Source organism: Ursus americanus, chromosome 13, assembly GCF_024610735.1.
Source record: "Ursus americanus isolate L20-20 chromosome 13, mUrsAme1.1.p, whole genome shotgun sequence".
NCBI lineage: Eukaryota > Metazoa > Chordata > Mammalia > Carnivora > Ursidae > Ursus > Ursus americanus.
In genome coordinates this window covers 28,074,384-28,092,803 of record NC_142139.1, presented here as the reverse complement: position 1 = coordinate 28,092,803, position 18,420 = coordinate 28,074,384, and positions in this window count along the sequence as shown.

The following is an 18,420-nucleotide window of genomic DNA, read 5'->3' as shown; positions in this document are numbered from 1 at the left end:
TTATTGTTTAGGAATACAATAATGTGTAGTAAACTTGTAAACAGCTTTATAAGAACAAATGAATCAAGATAGTCTTCTTTTTCTGCAGGGAAAGGAGGGATGATTTGGTAGCATATGTGTATACTAGAAACGTTAAATCACTTGTGGCTGAGTGGTGCATATGTTTCTTCTTGTCCTTTTTTGGTTTGTGTTAACATTTACATTCAAGAGTATATATTATACAACAACTCTTTTGTCAAGCGTTTTTGTAGAATCTTGAGATACCTTGCTGAATACACTAAGATTCCCTACTTTCATGGAGCTCACATTCTATTACAGTACACAAACAGTAAACATAATAAAAAGGCAAAATGTCTAATCTTTAAGAAAAAAAGAAAAAAAGAGCATATGTTTTTTTCAAAAGACTATGTGTTGTTCTGTATTTGTTTTCATTCACAAAAATTGTATTATTTTTACTTTATACAGGTTGCAAGTTTCATACTTGATCAGAACTTTCCCCCCCTCAATTTCACTGCCAGAGTTTAGATCCAACCTGAGTAAATATGGAGACATTGTTATATGTTATGCATTTTAGACTTAGTCCTAACTTCCAATTAGATCTCTAATTTAAATGCTAACATTCTAGTAAGCTGCCTTAATTCTGTCTATAAAAATCTCTGGAATATAAGCAAACATAAACAAATGAATAAGGAAAGATCAGAAATCAGGTAATCCTCATGTTGTTAACAGCTTAAATACAAAAGTGCTTCTCTTCGTTACTTATTTAGTACATAATATATATTTTCCTATTTCAGTAATGTTAAAAATGTTGATCAAATACCAACGGCCCAACTTAGAAAGAAAACAGAAACAGAGAATATGAACAGCTAATTCAAAAACCGAGTAATCCAGTGCCAATAAATGATAAAAATATTTTATTATGTTATCCAACAAATACAAATTAAAATAATAATTTAATTTATAATACAGGCATATATGTATATCTATGTTTGCATATGTATATATCTGTACATTATAAAAATCGGAGAAGTAAGTTAGTTTTTGCTATGTGACATATTAAATAAAGTACATCCATATATCATAATTATAATTATAGTTTGGAAAAATCTTAAAGCACATAGAAAAGACACGGAATGTTTAGTGAAAAACAGAGGATACAAAATTCTATTCTGTGACAAATTCTTTGTCCCCAGTTACATAATATATACATGTACAAAGAAAGATATAAATAATGGTTGACATTTAATGAGTGTTTACTTTGTTTCAGACATGAGCTGAGGATTCTACCAGGATTATTTCACTAAATCCTCATAAGAACCCTATCGTGTAGTAGGTACCTATATAACCTGCATTTGACAGATGAGATGAGTTTTAGAGAGATTAAGTTCATAAGACTAGTTATTGTGGAATCCAGGATATGAACCAAGGCAGTGAGACTCTAGAACCTTAATTACTATGTGAACCTGGAGGTCAACTGCGGTTACTCTTTATAATAAAAATATAATTAGAGATTAAAGCTATAATCCTGCTTCTAACGGTAAGGCCAATGCTGCCCCCAATATTATGCAAATTTTCAGGGGCTTATGTTATTTTCTTTTGATTCATAGAAGTGATGTTCATCATAGCAACAGAAGCTGTGAATATGAGAAATCTTCATCCTTGAGAGTCTTCCATCATCCTGACACTGGAACATTGCTGCTTGCTACCTTTTCTTCAAGCCTCCTGATCCTGTTTTCCTTCCTTCTCTCCCTACTTCTCCCTCCTGTTTTCTTTGCCCTACCTTATCCCAATTAACTGTTCATTTCTTATGCATAGTATTTTAACACTCATTTTGTTGAATCCTTCTAAGCCCTGTTGCCTGAGAATAACAAGACATTTTGCTAAGTGAAAACAGTGTCGAAACACAGTTTTCTTTAAGGATTACTTATCTGTTACATTAAATAAATATGAAAATCTAAACGGAAGAAAGCATATAGCAGACAATGTCAAGATGAAATACAAATGACCAATATGCATTTGAAAATCTTTCAGGTTTACCAAGAATTAAAGAAATACTACTATAGTGACAATACCATTTTTGCCTCCAATATTGACTTTAAAACTTTTAAAAAGAACTTTAGCTTTAAAAATATATTACTCAAAAAATATCACTCAATGTTATAAAAGGTATTTAGGTAGTATTCACTGGTGTGAACTCTACATTGCTACTTCTGGCGAGTTCTTTGACACTATACTAAAAAGAATCTTCATACTAAGTTTATACATTTTGACCCTATAATTATATGAATATCTTCTAAATGGAAGAATCTTCTATTCTCTATATAGGGGCAGTAATTCCTATTGTCTCTTGTCACCTTTATTTTTAGTATTACTTATCTAGACAATAGAGTTAATATTCACTAGTCTATATAAAGTTCCTTTATATCACAAATTTACTTTATGCTCACTATAAAATTCTAGTTATTTATATATGTTTATGTAGATAAGCACATAACTACATACTAGCTTTAATTCTAATTTTGGTTCACAGGAATTTGGCCCTTCAGATACACACATTATTTCTTCTGCTCATCCATATACCCACGCACAGCCATACTTTCTAACTTCATCTCTGAAACCAATTATCCACATGGGTTTGCCTTACCAATTCTGTTCAGAGCCTTTTCATTTTCAACACTAGAATCAGTATGTAGTTTCTTTGTTTCTCTTAGTTCTCTTACCCGGAGTGTTTTGCTCTGTGCTGTGTCTTGTTCCAGCTCTTCTAGCCCACATCTCCTCATTTCTGCTTCTTTGTGCCCATGTCCATCATTAATCCTTTCTTTATCCTAGTGTCATTTTTAATTAGCTGTTTAGACAGATTTGTATCATATACGCCCAATATAGCACTATTTTAATGGCATTTTGAAGGCAAATAATCAACCTTTTCTTTATGGTTATACATATTCCGATATTCAGTTCGGGAGGCCTTAGCAGGGAAATTAGGCCTTCAACTGATGTTTGGAAGGTGAGGAAAGAGGCAAACTGTGTGAGATTTAAGTTGAAACAGAAACTGGTCTTCATCCAAATAACATTCAAAATTCAAATTCTAAGTTTGAATGTTCAAACAACAAAAGTACTCATAGATATGAGCAGGAAGGAAAACCCACCTGTAAGTCAAGCATTCACTAGTTCTTCAGAATTAAGAAACAGAATATTGTTTTACTTCTGCCGTAGAAAGAAAAAGTCCTTACTTGAATAATTTAGTAGTTTTTGTTTTTGTGGATAACTTCCACACCCCACGTTTCATGTTTGTGGTTGTAGAAGAAGCTACAGCTACCAAAATAATCCACATCTACGCTGTGAGCTTCTACCTGATTGTGGGGATGGCAGCCTTAACCAGGAATCCTGCCTTCAAATTTCTGTAAATCTCCAAGATTGCTGCAAATGAGACTAAGAAGTTGTTTGTCCACGTTGACTGTGGTGGGAAAGTGAGCTCCCCCACAGAGACTTAAAAGTGCAGTGAGCCCAAGACATTGTCACTCTCAAAATGAATAGTAACTGCCCATTGTATGTCTGCTTCCTCGAGATGTTGTGGAAATGGGCACCACTGGCCTTCCTCATTGGCAGCCTCCTTCCCAAGCCAGGAAACCATGAGCACTGTAGGTGCTTCATTGAACACATGCCACTGCTACCTTTACTGTAGAGGGTGAAATCTCCATAGGTCTGCGTTTCACACGTTCAGGAAGATTTCCACAGCAAAATCGCCTAGAGACAAAACTACAGCTGTAAATGATGAATTCCTTTTAATTCATAGAGTCACTGACAGAAAGAGAAAGGCATGGTTATTTGCCTCAAAGCTCCACCAGCGCCATCATCAAAATGACGTTCCAGCGGCTAGATAACGTTTAGCGCTGGTACTAGAAACCTCACTGGTTCTCTTCCACGCCCTTATTGTTGGTAGAATTTCAATCATCAGAACAGGGCCCTATGCTGTAGTTTGGTTAACTGAGGTCAGTTTAGGTTCACATCAAAAATATTTTATATGATATAGCTTCATTGTGGGTTGAGTCTAACCAAACCCCTTTTATCTTCAAAGGACTCTGTAGCTGATGATGTAAATTAGCAGATATAAATCAATGTAGGAGCAAGGGAGAGAGAAATTCCAACCTGCTAACATCATCTTAAGCATCAAATTCATGTAGATATTAGAGGTGGAATATAACCAGCAGCATGTCTTCTATATACAAATCGTTTATAATTTGGGTGCCTCTATATCCAGAGTTCTCTATGTTTAGTATCAAAAGTAGAAAAGTTCCATGGTTGGGGCGCCTAGGTGGCGCACTCGTTAAGCGTCCGCCTTCGGCTCAGGGCGTGATCCTGGCGTTATGGGATTGAGCCCCACATCAGGCTCCTCCACTAGGAGCCTGCTTCTTCCTCTCCCACTCCCCTGCTGTGTTCCCTCTCTCGCTGGCTGTCTCTCTCTGTCAAATAAATAAATAAAATCTTAAAAAAAAAAAAAAAAGAAAAGAAAAGTTCCATGGTTATTCAACTTACATCACCACCTGCTAGTGACTAATTTAATTGCATCCAAAGACTCTAGAAGGCTGGTCCTGTCCCTTTTTCTGAGCCATTCCACCAATGCTTCATTAGAAATTTTAGAAAAGGGAAAAGTTGGTATCATTCAACTTGTTCAGTAGTATTCTTAGAAAATGTAGTATTTATATATCAATCAATAATTAAGGAAGACATGAGAGAAAGTTTATACATAAACCCTTATGGTACAATTCTTCTGAATCCTGTGAGTTTCTACATTCTTGTACACTAGAAAAAATTAATTACAAAATATTAGTTTCTAATGGATGATTTTTCCTCCGTGTGTATTTATATAGCAGTACACTAAATGCAAGGTTTATAAGTAGCTTATGGTTTATTTTTAAGATTGCAGGTGTTCAGTTCATCTGCATATAAATATGACACCCACACATGAATGCAAGTTTATTCACCAGAGTAAATGAGGCCCCTCTAGCTACATTCCTTGTACTTTCTTCAGAGATCAATTCAGCACCAACCACATTATTTATTCAGGATGACATTAAGATGTTCACTCTTCACAAGAATAAACACATTGATGATGTTAATGCCAGCACTTTATTTTCTGTGGAACACTTAAATACAGCAGAGGAGTGCATGACATTTTCTTTGCATTTTTTATTTCAACGTGTGATTATAGCTTTCTCTTTGTGCTAAGTCACTTCTGCAAGATTTTCCAGATTTAATTTAAACTTTAAAATGTTATATGTATTTCTGAGTTTTCAAATAAGTCACCTCAGCATAATTTTATCATTGCTACTCTTCGGTAGAAACAGACAATGAAAATTTAAAGATACATACGGACACCAAATTCTGTTTTTGCAAAGAGACTTGAAAGGCAAACCAAAACTGGAAAGCACAGAGCAAATGAGGAAAGTCACGATAGTCATATAAAACTCTGGGTAACACACAGCTCCTAAAGAAGCAGATGGGTCTTTTTACAATGAACTGAGCATTTTCATGGTCCGCTGGAGCACCTACTATAAAGTACCAATGACAGGAAGTTTAGATAAGTCTATAAACTAAGATTCTGTCTTCGGAAGGGATAGTAAACAACTCTAGGATGAGTCCGTGAAGGCTTTTTAAGTTCCTGCTACACAAACAATAGATGTAGAAGGCAACATGTGGCTGGAGCAACTTCCTTCACCCTCCACCCCCCTCAGTTTACACAAAGACTGTGTTCCTCCTGGGCTTCTGGCTCCAGAAGCTTGCTGCTGCCTGTTTAGGGTCAACATCATTTACACAATTAACTCTTGAGGCTCTTGGCCTTGAAGTTATTGCTGATCATTCAAGTCTATACATTTCACTTTCTGAAAGAAAAGAAGCGATCTCCATATCCTATAGCATAGATTTCTTATAAGATAGACAGCAACACTTTGAAAACCATTAGACAATTTCCAAATGTTAAATCTAAGTAAATTTTTTAAAATTTCTTTTAATAGTAATATATTTTTATTATATTATGTTAGTCACCATACAGTACATCCCTAGTTTTTGATGTAAATGAATCCATGATTCATTAGTTGCGTATAACACCCAGTGCACCATGCAATAAATATGTGCCCTCCTTACTACCCATCACCAGCCTATCCCATTCCCCCACCCCCCTTCCCTTCTGAAGCCCTCGGTTTGTTTCCCAGAGTCCATAGTCTCTCATGTTTCATTCCCCCTTCTGAGTAAATTTTTAAAACTAGAGGGGAAGAAATGAAATTGGCATTTCTCAGAGATCTGAAAGAAAGTCAACAAAAGTCAAAGATATCCCAGATCATTTAAGGGGTAAGTGATACTACTCTGGTCAATGTTGAAATAAAAACTTAAGTATATTTCCAAAGTATAGTCATGAAAGAAATAATTTAATGGAAAATATTTTGTTATCCTAAATAGAAATTAAACAATATAATCATACTTTGAGTGAATAAAACTCAATTCCATGCTCAACAAAATATCCCAAATAATTATGGGACAAATATTATATATAACATATAGTTAATTTAAGTGAACTTTAGGAAAACCTGAAAAAAAGAAGAAAAATGATGATTTTATACTTTAATTTTAAGGAGAATAATTCCTATATCTTCAGGACTCATGTAACAGTAATCAATTTCAAAATTAGAAGGAATTGCCTAAATTAGAAGCACATTGTTATGGATATAATAGTTTCAAATAATATTTTAAAATATGTATTTGGTTACCTGAAAAGGTAAAACTTGCAGCTGGAAAAAATTCAATATTTACAAATTGGTATACAATAAAAAATCAGTTTTTGCCCCACTTGTATCACCTCATTTCTCCCCTCCCAGAAGCAATCGTATCATTTTTATACTTTTTTTTTGAGCAGTTCTATTTTCAGTAATTTGTTCCAAGGAAATAATGTGTTTTTTGACATGTTTTTCCACGTATTATGATATCAAGTTCTATGAAGTTCATATAGTTCTGCCTTACTCTTCCTAAAGACATCAAAGTACACCATTGTTTGTGTACATCATAATCCAGATTTAGAGTTTCCAATATTGTAGTGTTGCAACTGGTGATGAAATGAACTTATAATTGTGTGTATATGTGTACATTCTAGATGAATATATCTACAGATAAATAATACATTTCACCAAATTTTAACTCTCCATTGCAATATATGCCATTATTTTTGGTATCATGAAAAAATAGAAAAACACTACCATATAAATAATATACCTCATCAATTATAAAATACACCGCAATTTAGAGACTAAAGCATATTTTATAATCAATAAAATATGGTAACAGTGTGTGCATCTTAGAGTCAATGAAATATTTCACTAAAAGGTAACATTGCTAAGTCAAATGACCAAATTGCCACCGATTGCAGTAATAATTTATACTCCATTGACAATGCAGGACAATACCTGCTTCTTTTTTCCAAAATAGTGTATAATATCAAATTTTGAATCTTGGCCAATTTCCTATTCTGAAGGCTGCTCTGGATTTTTTTTTTAAGTTTGAAACAAAAAATAAATGTGCTGACTCCCTGACAACCATTAAGTTTATTTAGAGATTTTTCTAAAATTGGACTAAAACTGTTACAATATTGTGCTTACAAACACACAGAACACTCTTAATTTATCACAATAATTTTTTGTTCAAAGAGCTAGTTTTTAGTTAATGAGTGCATGCATAATGCCTAAGGAAAAATGACTCAATCTTTTGGGATGCTTTTCAACAATAAATATTGTGTTCAGATATCCAAAGTAATTTCAGAAGTAGTTTCTATGAAACAGTAATTATCACACTGAAGTTTTATGACTAAGATATGTTTGTTCCATTAAGATCTAATGAGTCAAAAATAATATTAGTTTTGCAGATTAGTTCAATTTTAGGGAAATAATATGCATTTCATTGTCTGAAGCCAAAACTCTTACTTGTGCTGATGTATATTACACAAGCCAGAATAGGAATCAAAAGCTTACCTGCTAGAACCTTGAAACACAAATTTGTAATGATTCTTTGTGTAGCATGCCGTATATTGATATACATATTTTTATCGTATTTTCACTTTTTTAAAAAAAGAATGAGAGCTTATAAGAATATATATATTTATAATTTGTAAGCCCTTACAATTGGTTGGACATTTTCCTATGAAAATAGCAGCAATTGTTACAGTGATAACACAGGTCATAATTCCCATGATTTGTATATTTGGTTAATATGTTTTTGTTCTGTACTTCTGTGTGTTGTTAACGTCCATCAAAAATTCGAAAGAGCCTGCTTCTTTCTCTCCCACTCCCCCTGCTTGTGTTCCCTCTCTCGTTGGCCGTCTCTCTCTCCGTGTCAAATAAATACATAAATAAATCTTAAAAGAAAATTCTAATCTCTTGAGAGTTACAGGCCAGAATATGAAGTGATGTTTATATTGTAAACTGTATCACAGACCTCTAATGAGTAAATTAAAGACATTATTTTATTTTATTCTTTCAATAAACATGAGATAAAAAATATTATTATACCTACTTCATACAGAAAGAAATGAATCTTAGTGAGATATCTCCTCTCACTTATAGATCTTATCTAGTTACTTATATACATAATATATGTAAGAATATGTAATTATAATCTCTTTACTTGTTTTGTATAGTATTATTAATCTTTTCATTTATCCATTTACTCACTCATTTATTCATGCCACTAAATAGGAGACTTTATGTTCCAAAACTGTGTAAGAGATTAGAATACACTTGTGAGTAAGGGAAAGTGTACAGTTTATTTAAAAAGAAAGGCAATTAAATTTAAAACTGGTAAGAAAGTATAATAATGTTATAAAGTAGAAAAGACATGGAATTTTATGAGACTGTGTTTTATAGGTCAGGATTTTAGTCATTGATCACAAAATCCACTTTAAAAGAATTTACCAGAGAATTTTAGAAGTTTACAGTACATAGAAAGAAAACAAAACTAAGCCTGGAGGCCGCACTCTTGACAAAACCGTTCTTGGGGCAAATTACCTTGAACCTATTTATCTAGGAAATATTAACACAGCTTCATCAGACGAATCAAATGCTTCACCACACAATCTAATCTCCTTAATGCCATTTTCCTTTCCATGATCATTTTCCATAAGTGGTCACATGAGAACCCTAGATGAAAGAGAGTCTTGAAAACTTTAGTTTAGACTTTCCCATTTCAACAGAACATATGCTGGAAGATTGGAGTGGAGTTTGAGTCAGACAGTCTGCTATCTGGCACACCTCAGTTTTTAACATATTCTAACCTCTACCAGAGGAAAATGGATTAAATGAGAAGAAAATAAACAAGAAAATAGGACCCCACTTAAGCCTAATTTTTTAAAGCTAATACCTGCATTCTGAAGTAGTATCAATTTACATTTGCCTATGCAAGACTCCTTACAAATTCTAAATTTGTAATAATGGGACAAAAGATGAAAATGGAAAGAAAAATCCTATATTCATTTACCACTAAATATACTTTCACATATTAAAGTAATTCCACATCTCATGAGTCAAATAAATTTCTTTAAATAAATAATAAACTAATTAATGTCTTAGAAAATTTTTTTACAGTTTAATATTTTTGGCAAGAAACTATATCATTAATTTCTGTTTCACCTAATGTTAATTTGGGGAATTTTGATGCAAGATTTTAGTTAGTTTTGGGTCTGACCCCATTTATCTAAACATTTGAAAATGGACTTATTTTAATTTTAAGAATTTGGTAACTTAGGGCAAAAACAAAAACAAAACCAAAACAGAACAAAAAAACAAAATCACTGTAAAACTTTGCCATAGCAAACCTTTGAGAATCCTTTTTACCAAATCAATGGGCTTTAAACAGTGTGTAATTTGAAATTTATGCTAATAAAATAGAAATTCTATTGTTTTGTTTTGTTTTGTTTTTTGAGAGAGAGAAAGAGAGAGAGAGCAGGGGTGGGGAGAGGCAGAGAGTGAGAGAGAATATTAAGCAGGCTCCATACCCAGAGCAGAACCCAACCTGGGACTTGATCTCACAATCCCTGAGATCATGACCTGAGCTGAAATCGAGACTCAGACATTAAACTGACAGAGCCATCCATGTGCCCTAGAAAATTGAAATTCTAAATGAATAGAGTAAATGTTTTGTCTTTAAAAAACATGTAATTATGACTTTTGTCGAGTGAAAGCATCACAAAACCAAAGAAAAAAGAGATACTACTGCAACTCAATAGGAAAAAAAAGTAAAAGGTACAATATGATGTAGTAATTTAATACCTAGTATTTTCTATGCTTTCATTCATTCATTCATTCTTTCAGTCAGCAAATATATGTTAAGTTCCCACTATGTGCCCCATATTTTTTAAGGCAATTTGGATACAAAATTGAGCAAATCAAATTCATTTCCTTAAAGGAGCTTACATAATAACAGAAAATAAACACTGACGAAATATAAAGGAAAAAATGAAATATGTAATTATATAGGTAAATTATAACATAAATAAAATTTAAAACCATGTGTGAAATACCAGAGTATATAAATAAGTCGCACAGCTCAGTACCAAAGAACAAACATTCCATATAAAAAATGAGCCAGGAGCAGCTGGGTGGCTCAGTCGGTTAAGTCTCCTACTCTTGATTCTGCCTCAGATCATGATCTCAAGATCATGAGATCAAGACCCATATCTGGCTCTGTGCTCAGGGTGGAGTCTACTTGAGATTCTCTCTCTCCTCTGCTTCTCTCCCTGCCTCACTCCAAAAAAAAAAAAAAAAAAAAAAAAACACCTTAAATAAAATGGCAAAGGACTAGTATAGACATTTCTCCAAAGAAGATACATAAAAATAGTCAAAAAGCTTATGAAAGATGTTCACCATCACACACTAGTGAAATGCAAGTCAAAACCACAGTGAGATACTACTTCACACCATTAGGATGGCTATTATAAACAAAATAAAAACAACAAACAAACACACAAAAAGGAAATAACAAGTGTTGGCAAATATGTTGAGAAATTGGAGCCTTTGCGCATCACTGGCAGGAATGTAAAATGGTGCAGCCACTATGGAAAACAGTATGGAGGTTCCTCAAAGTATTAAATATCGAATTACTATATGATTCATTGATTACACCTCTAACTATATGCTCCAAAGAGCTGAAAGCTGAGACTTGAATAGAGATTTGTACACCAACATTCATAGCAGCTCTATTTGTAATAGCCAACAGATGGAAACATCCCAGATGTTCATCAATAGGTAAATGGTTAACAAGACGGGGTATATGTGTGTTAATATATATATATATATATATATATATATATATATATATATAGAGAGAGAGAGAGAGAGAGAGAGAGAGAGAGAGAGAGAGAGAGAGTAGATGATGGATGGATAGACAGATGGATAGATGATAGATAGATGATAGGTAGATAGATAGATGATAGATAGATGATAGATAGATAGATAGATAGATAGATAGATAGATAGATAGATAGATATACTTTGGAACATTATTCAGACTTGTAAAGGAATAAAATTCTGATACATGCTACAACATGGATAAACTTTAAAGTCACTATGCTAAATGAAATAAACCAAGCACGAAAAGGCAACTTTTGTATGATTCCATTTATATGAGATATTAGAATTGTCAAATTCGTAGAGACAGAAAGTAGCATGGTGGTTACCAGGAGCTGGGGAGGAGGGAGAAATAAGATATTATCATCAACCCTTGCAACCCAGGAATAAATCCCACTTGATCATGGGGAATGATTCTTTTAATGTATTATTGAATTCAATTTGATAATATTTTGTGGAGAATTTTTGCATCCACATTCATCTGGAATATTGGCTGGTAGTTCTCTTTTTTAGTGAAGCCTTTGTCTGTTTTTGGTATCAGGATAATGCTGACCTCATAGAATGAATTTGGAAGTTTTCCTCCCATTTCTAGTTTTTGGAATAGTTTGAGAAGAATAGGTATTAACTCTTCTTTAAATGTTAGCTGAATTTCCCTGTGAAGCCATATGGTTATAGACTTTGGTTTGTTGGGTGATTCAATTTCTTTGCTGGTTATTGGTCTATTCAACTTTTCTATTTCTTCCTGTTTCATTTTTGGTAGTTTGTATATTTCTAGGTATTTATCCATTTCTTCTAGATTGCCCAGTTTGTTGGCATATTATTTTTCATATTCTTTTATAATTATTTGTCTTTCTGTGGTGTTGGGTGTGATCTCTCACATTCGTGATTTTATTTATTTGGGTCTTTTTTCTTTGTGAAAAGTATCATTGATCTGTTCATATTATCATTGATCTGTTCTACTGTTTTTTGTTTGTTTCCGTATCATTTATTTCTTCTCTAATCTTTATTATTTCCTTCCTTCAGCTGGTTTTAGGTTGTGTTTGTTGTTCTTTTTCTACCTCCTTTACCTGTAAAGGTTAGGTTGTTTATTTGAGCTTTTTCTTGCTTCTTGAGATAGGTCTGTAATTGTTACAAACTTCCTTCTTAGAACCATTTTTGCTGCATCCCAAAGGTTTTAGACCATTGTGTTTTCATTTTCATTTGTTTCCATGTTTTTTTTAAAATTTCTTCTTTCATTTACTGGTTGACACATTCATTGTTTAGAAGCATGTTCTTTAAACTCCGTGTATTTGTGGTTTTTTCAGATTTTTTCTTGTGGTTGACGTCAGTTTCATAGGGGTGTGGTCGGAAAACATGCATGGTATGACTTTGATCTTGAATTTGTTGATGCTTGTTTTTGGCCTAATATGTGATCTATTCTAGAGAATGTTCAATGTGCATTTGAAAAGAATGTATATTCTGCTGTTTTAGGATGGAATGTTCTGAATATATCTGTTAAATCCATCTGGTCCAGTAAGTCATTCAAAGTGATTGTTTCCTTGTCTATTTTCTGCTGAGATGATCTTTCCATTGATGGAAGTGCGGTGTTAAAGTTCCCTACTATTATTGTATTATTATCAATGAGTTCCTTTATGTTTGTTACTAACTGTTTTATGTATTTGGGTGCTGTCATCTTGGGTGCATACATGCTTACAATTGCTATATCCTCTTCTTGGATTGTCCCCTTTACTATTACATAATGTCCTTCTTTGTCACTTGTTGCAGGCTTTGTTTTCGTCTATTTTGTCAGATATAAGTACTGCTACTCTGACTTTCTTTGGACATCCATTTGCATGATAAACGTTTCTCCATCCCCTCACTTTTAATCAGCAGCTATTTTTAGGTCTAAAACGAGTCCCTTGTAAGCAGCATATAGATGGGTCTTGTGTTTTTTTATCCACCTTATGTCTTTTAATTGGAACGTTTAGTCCATTTAGACTCAAAGTAATTATTGATGGCTATGCATTTATTGCCATTTTTATTACCTGTTTTGTGGTCTTTTCTGATGACTTTCTCTGATCCTTTCTTGTCTTTCTCTCTTTTACGATTTACGGGTTTTCTTTAGTGATGTATTTGGATTTCTTTCTCTTTATTTGTACACTATTTAGACATTTTTGATTTGTGGTTACCGTTAGATTTGTTTATAACATGTTCTGCATATAGTTGTCTGTATTAAATTGATGGTGGTTCAATTTTGAATCCATTTTTTACTCCTCTCCAACCCATGTTTTAGATATATGGTGTCATTTTTCACATCATTTTATTTTATGAGTTCTTTGATATTTTTCAAAAGTATTCATTTTTTATTGCTTTTGTGTTTCCTACCTTCATACCATCACTTTTGGTCTTTCCGTTTCGCTAAAAGTCCCATTAATTTTTCTTGCAGGGCTGGTTTAATGGTCATGAACTCCTTTTGCTTGCGTTTGTCTGGGAAACACTTTATCTCTCCTATTTTGTATGATAGGCTTGCTGGACAGAGTACTCTTGACTGTGCAATTTTCCCATTCAGCACTTTGAATAAATAATGCCTGTCCCTTCTGGCCTGAAAAGTTCTTGCTGAAAAATCCCCTGATAGCCTTATGGGGTTTCCCTTGTATGTACTTGTCTTCTTTTGTCTTGCTGCTTTAAAATTTTTTCTTTATCACTATATTTTGCCATTTAATTATAATATGTCTTCATGTGGAACTGCTCTTGTTGATTTTTCTGGAGGTTCTCTGTGCCTGCTAGATCTGGATATCTGTTTCTTACTCTGGACTAGGGAAGTTTTCAGCTATTACCTCTTCAAATAAATTTTCTGCCCCCTTTCTCTTTCTTCTTCTGGGACTTCTATAATGCAAATGTTATTATATTTGATGGAGTCACTGAGTTTTCTAAGTCTATTCTCATTTTAGGTAATTCTTTTTTTCTCTTTTGTTCAGCTTGATTACTTTCCATTACTCTGTCTTCTAGGTCATTAATTAGTTCTCTGCTTCTTCCAGCCTGCCCTTCATTCCATCAAGTGTGTTTCTCATTTCATTTATTGAGGGCTTCATTTCTGCTATGTGATTCCTTATACCTGTGTTAAGGGTCTCACTGAGGTTCTCCATTCTTTCCTCAAGTCCGGTGAGTATCTTTATGATCATTACTTTAATCGTTACTTTAAATTCTCTATCAGGCATGGTAATTATACTGTTTCACTTAGGTCTCTGGCTGTGGCCTTGTCCTGTTCTTTCATTTGGGACAAATCCCTCTGTCTTATTTTGTCTGTCTCTGTGTCTGCTTCTCTGTGTTAAGAAAGCCAGCTACATTTACTGTTCTTGAGGACAATGGCCTTATGAAAAGACATCCTGTAATGCCTTGCAGTATAGTGTCTCCTGTTCCTTAGGGCCTGGCAATTCAGGGAGTGTCTCCACTGTGTGCTGCCTATGCTCAGCTGTTGTGTCCTGGCCACTTTATCCTTCAGGCCAGTCATCTGCAAAGGTTCTTTTTGCTTGTTGTGGGCAGTGCTTGGGCCCTGACCTGAATGTGGCAAGTTTCAACTAGTTGTGCTCTGGTCTGCTTGTGAAATGAGACTTGTTGCCAACACCTTTGCAGCCAAGGCCCTGCAAAACTTCCTGTTCAGGAGATGCAGTGTGGGCAGGGATTCGGGCTAGTCTTCTCAGAGAGGGGGCCCACCATGCTGGGACTGAGGTAAGCATGACTGGGGAGGGTGGTACCACCAGACCATGGAAGCATGGGTCTTGGTGTAAGCAAGTTAGGTAGCGAGTGTCAGTGCTGCGTTGGTTCCCACAGGTGTCCCTGTGCTTATGCTGAGGGGAGGGGGTGAGAAATGGCACCTGCGAGTTCCTTTCTTCCTGAAGGGGTCTTTCTGTGAGTGCTGCTTCTCTGGGACATGCTCCAACATGAGCAAATAACCTTCCCACTGTGTGCCCCAGGTGCTTTTCAGATCACATTTCCATACTTTATGTCCATGAGCTGTTTTCCCTGTCTTTTCTCCAAGAACAACACCAGTGCATCAGGCCTCTCTCCGAGCTAAGCCAGCTGACCTATAGAACTCTAACTTTTCAGCCCTGTTGGTAGTAAGAACATGAAATTCAGCCCCTCGACTTTCCGAGCCAATTGCTGTGGGGTCGTTTTCCCTGTGTGCTCTCCTGTGTGCTAATCTGTCTCTTGCCCTTCTCCGGGACAGCAGCTCCCTCCCCGCCACAGAGGAGGCTACAATTCATTTTTCTCCCAAACCATGTCTCTGCACTTCCTACTTTCTTTGATGTGACCTCTTTTCAACCTTTAGTTGTCAAGTTTGTTCTGCCAATCTTCCGGTCAATTTCTGCAGTATTTAGAATGATTTGATAGTTATCTACTTGTATACATGAGACAAGGCAAGCCTAAGGTCCTCCTATTCCTCCACCATCTTCCCCTCTCTCTTTTAAGACTATATTTTTGAAGCAGTTTCAGTTTTACATTAATTTTGAGAGGAAAGTATAGAGGTTTTCCATATACTCCTTGCACTTGAATAGCCTCCCCATTACTGACATCACTTTCCAGTATACTACATTTATTACCCAGGATGAACTTACATTGACACATCATACTTATCAGAAGTCCATAGTTTATCTCAGGGGTCACTCTTGGTGTTATACATTCTATGGATTTGGACAAATATATAATGATATACATCCATCATCGTAATATCATACAGAGTAGTTTCAATGCCCTAAAATATCCTCCGTGCTCTGCCTATTCATCTCTTCCCATCCCCTCACAACCACCACTTGTGTTTTAATTGTCTCCATAGTTTTACCTTTTCCAGAATGTCATAAACTTGAAGTCATATAGTATGTAGCCTTTTCTGATTGGCTTCTTTCACTTATTAATATGCACTTAAAGTTTCTTCATGTCTTTTCATGACCGGAAAGCACATTTTTCAGTGCCGAATAGTATTCCATCATCTGGGTGTGCCACAGTATATTTATCTATTCAGTTACCGAAGGGCATATTGGTTGACTCTAGGTTTTAACAATTATGAATAAATCTTCTGTAAACATCTATGTGCAGATTTTTGTGTGAACGTAAGTTTTCAACTTCTTTTGGTAAGTACCAAGAATTGCAGTTACTGGATATTGAGGTAAGCGTATGCCTAGTTTTGTAAGAAACTGACAAAATGTCTTCCAAAGTGGCTGTATTGTTTCGTACTCCTATCAGCAATGTATGATATTTCCTCTTGCTCTACATCCTCACTAACATTTGGTATTGTCAGTGTTCCAGAGTCTGGCCCACCTCCTAGGTATATCTCACTGTTGTTTAATTGCATTTCACTAATGACATATGATGTAGAGCATTTTTATATGTTTATTTGTCATCTGTATATCTTCTTTGGTGAGGTGTCTCTCAAGGATTTTGGTCTATTTTTTAAAATAGGATTGCTTTTCTTCTTATTGTTGAGTTTTAAGTGTTCTTTGAATATTTGGGAAAGTAGTCCTTTATCAGATGTGCCTTTTGCAAATATTTACTACCAGTTTGTGTCTCATCATCTTATTCTCTTGATGTCTTCATAGAGCAGAAGTTTTTAATCTAAATGGAGTTCAGCTTGTCAATTCTTTGTTTTGTGGATCATGTCTTTAGTGTTGTATCTAAAAAAAGCATCACCTTATCCAAAGTCATCTGGGTTTTCTCCCATGTGATCTTCTAGGAATTTCATAGTTTGGTGTTTCAAAGTTAGGTCTATGATCTATTTTGAATTAATTTTTATGAAGGGTGTACGGTCTGAAAAAACCATTCATTTTGAAGACACTATCTTTGCTCCATTGTATGGCCTTTGCACCTTTGTTAAAGATCAGTTGACTATATTTATGGTGGTCTATTTCTGGGCTCTCTGTTCTTTTTGTTAATCTATTTGTCTATTCTTTTGCCAATACATGCTATCTTGATTACTGTAGCTTTATAGTAAGTTTAGGTCTGTAGTTTTCAGATATAAAAATAACAAACAATGTAAGTGTATTAATGTGATTTTTATTATTATAGATGAAGTTTAAGGAGAGTATTTGAAAAGCGATAGGGTATTTTATTCTATATAACATTTGCTCAGTTGTTTTATTTGAGGACAATCTATGATCATCTATGATCTTTCTAGCATGTCTTGGATAACTTTTTCAGAATTTGCTCAAGGGGTGCATGGGTGGCTCAGTCAGTTAAGCATCTGCCTTTGGCTCAGGTCATGATCCCAGGGTTCTGAGATCGAGCCCTGCATCAGTCTCTGCTCAGCACAGAGCCTGTTTCTCCCTCTACTGATCCCCCTGCTTGTGTTCTCTCTCTCTCTGTCAAATCAATCAATCAATCAATCATTAAAAAAATGAATTTGATCAAAACACTTAACTCTAGGGGGGAAAGTGTTGCCTTTAATCATCTAGGTCACAGATAATTACTCCTGGATGCATACTAGAAGTTTGTGATTTATCATTCCATAGATACAGATGTAAATATTAAATATTCCTTCATCCTTCTATCACTCCTCTAGAAATGATGAAAAGACAATTAGAAGCTCTAGTCTGAGAACAGGATGTTTGAAATCATGGCAGAGCAACTGACATTTCATTGGGGACTTCAAAATCTGAATGTGAAAAGATAATTTTCAGGGCAATTTAGTTCTCCTGAGAATAATCATCTAGTTTGCTTCCTAGGTGGTATATGTTTTCAGCCCAGATACAATTGATAGTTAGGAGTCACTGTATTATTACGGAGGTTTCTCCTTCTTCTGTTTGGAGGCTGTCATTTGTTTTATCTGTGCCCAATGTCACTGATGCTGGAGACTTTTTAATCTGGTTTCCACAGAATACACTTTCTAAAGTGGGAAAAGAGATATTATATAGAGAAACGTGGTGGAGAACATGGCCTATGCTAAATAATCCTTATTACAGAATTTTGATCAATCCTCTTTTCAGTATCTAGCTTCACCTCCACTTATCCCTTTAGCTAGTGCCTTTAATTCCTAGCAGTTTTCTAGTTCTGCTATATGCATTTTTTT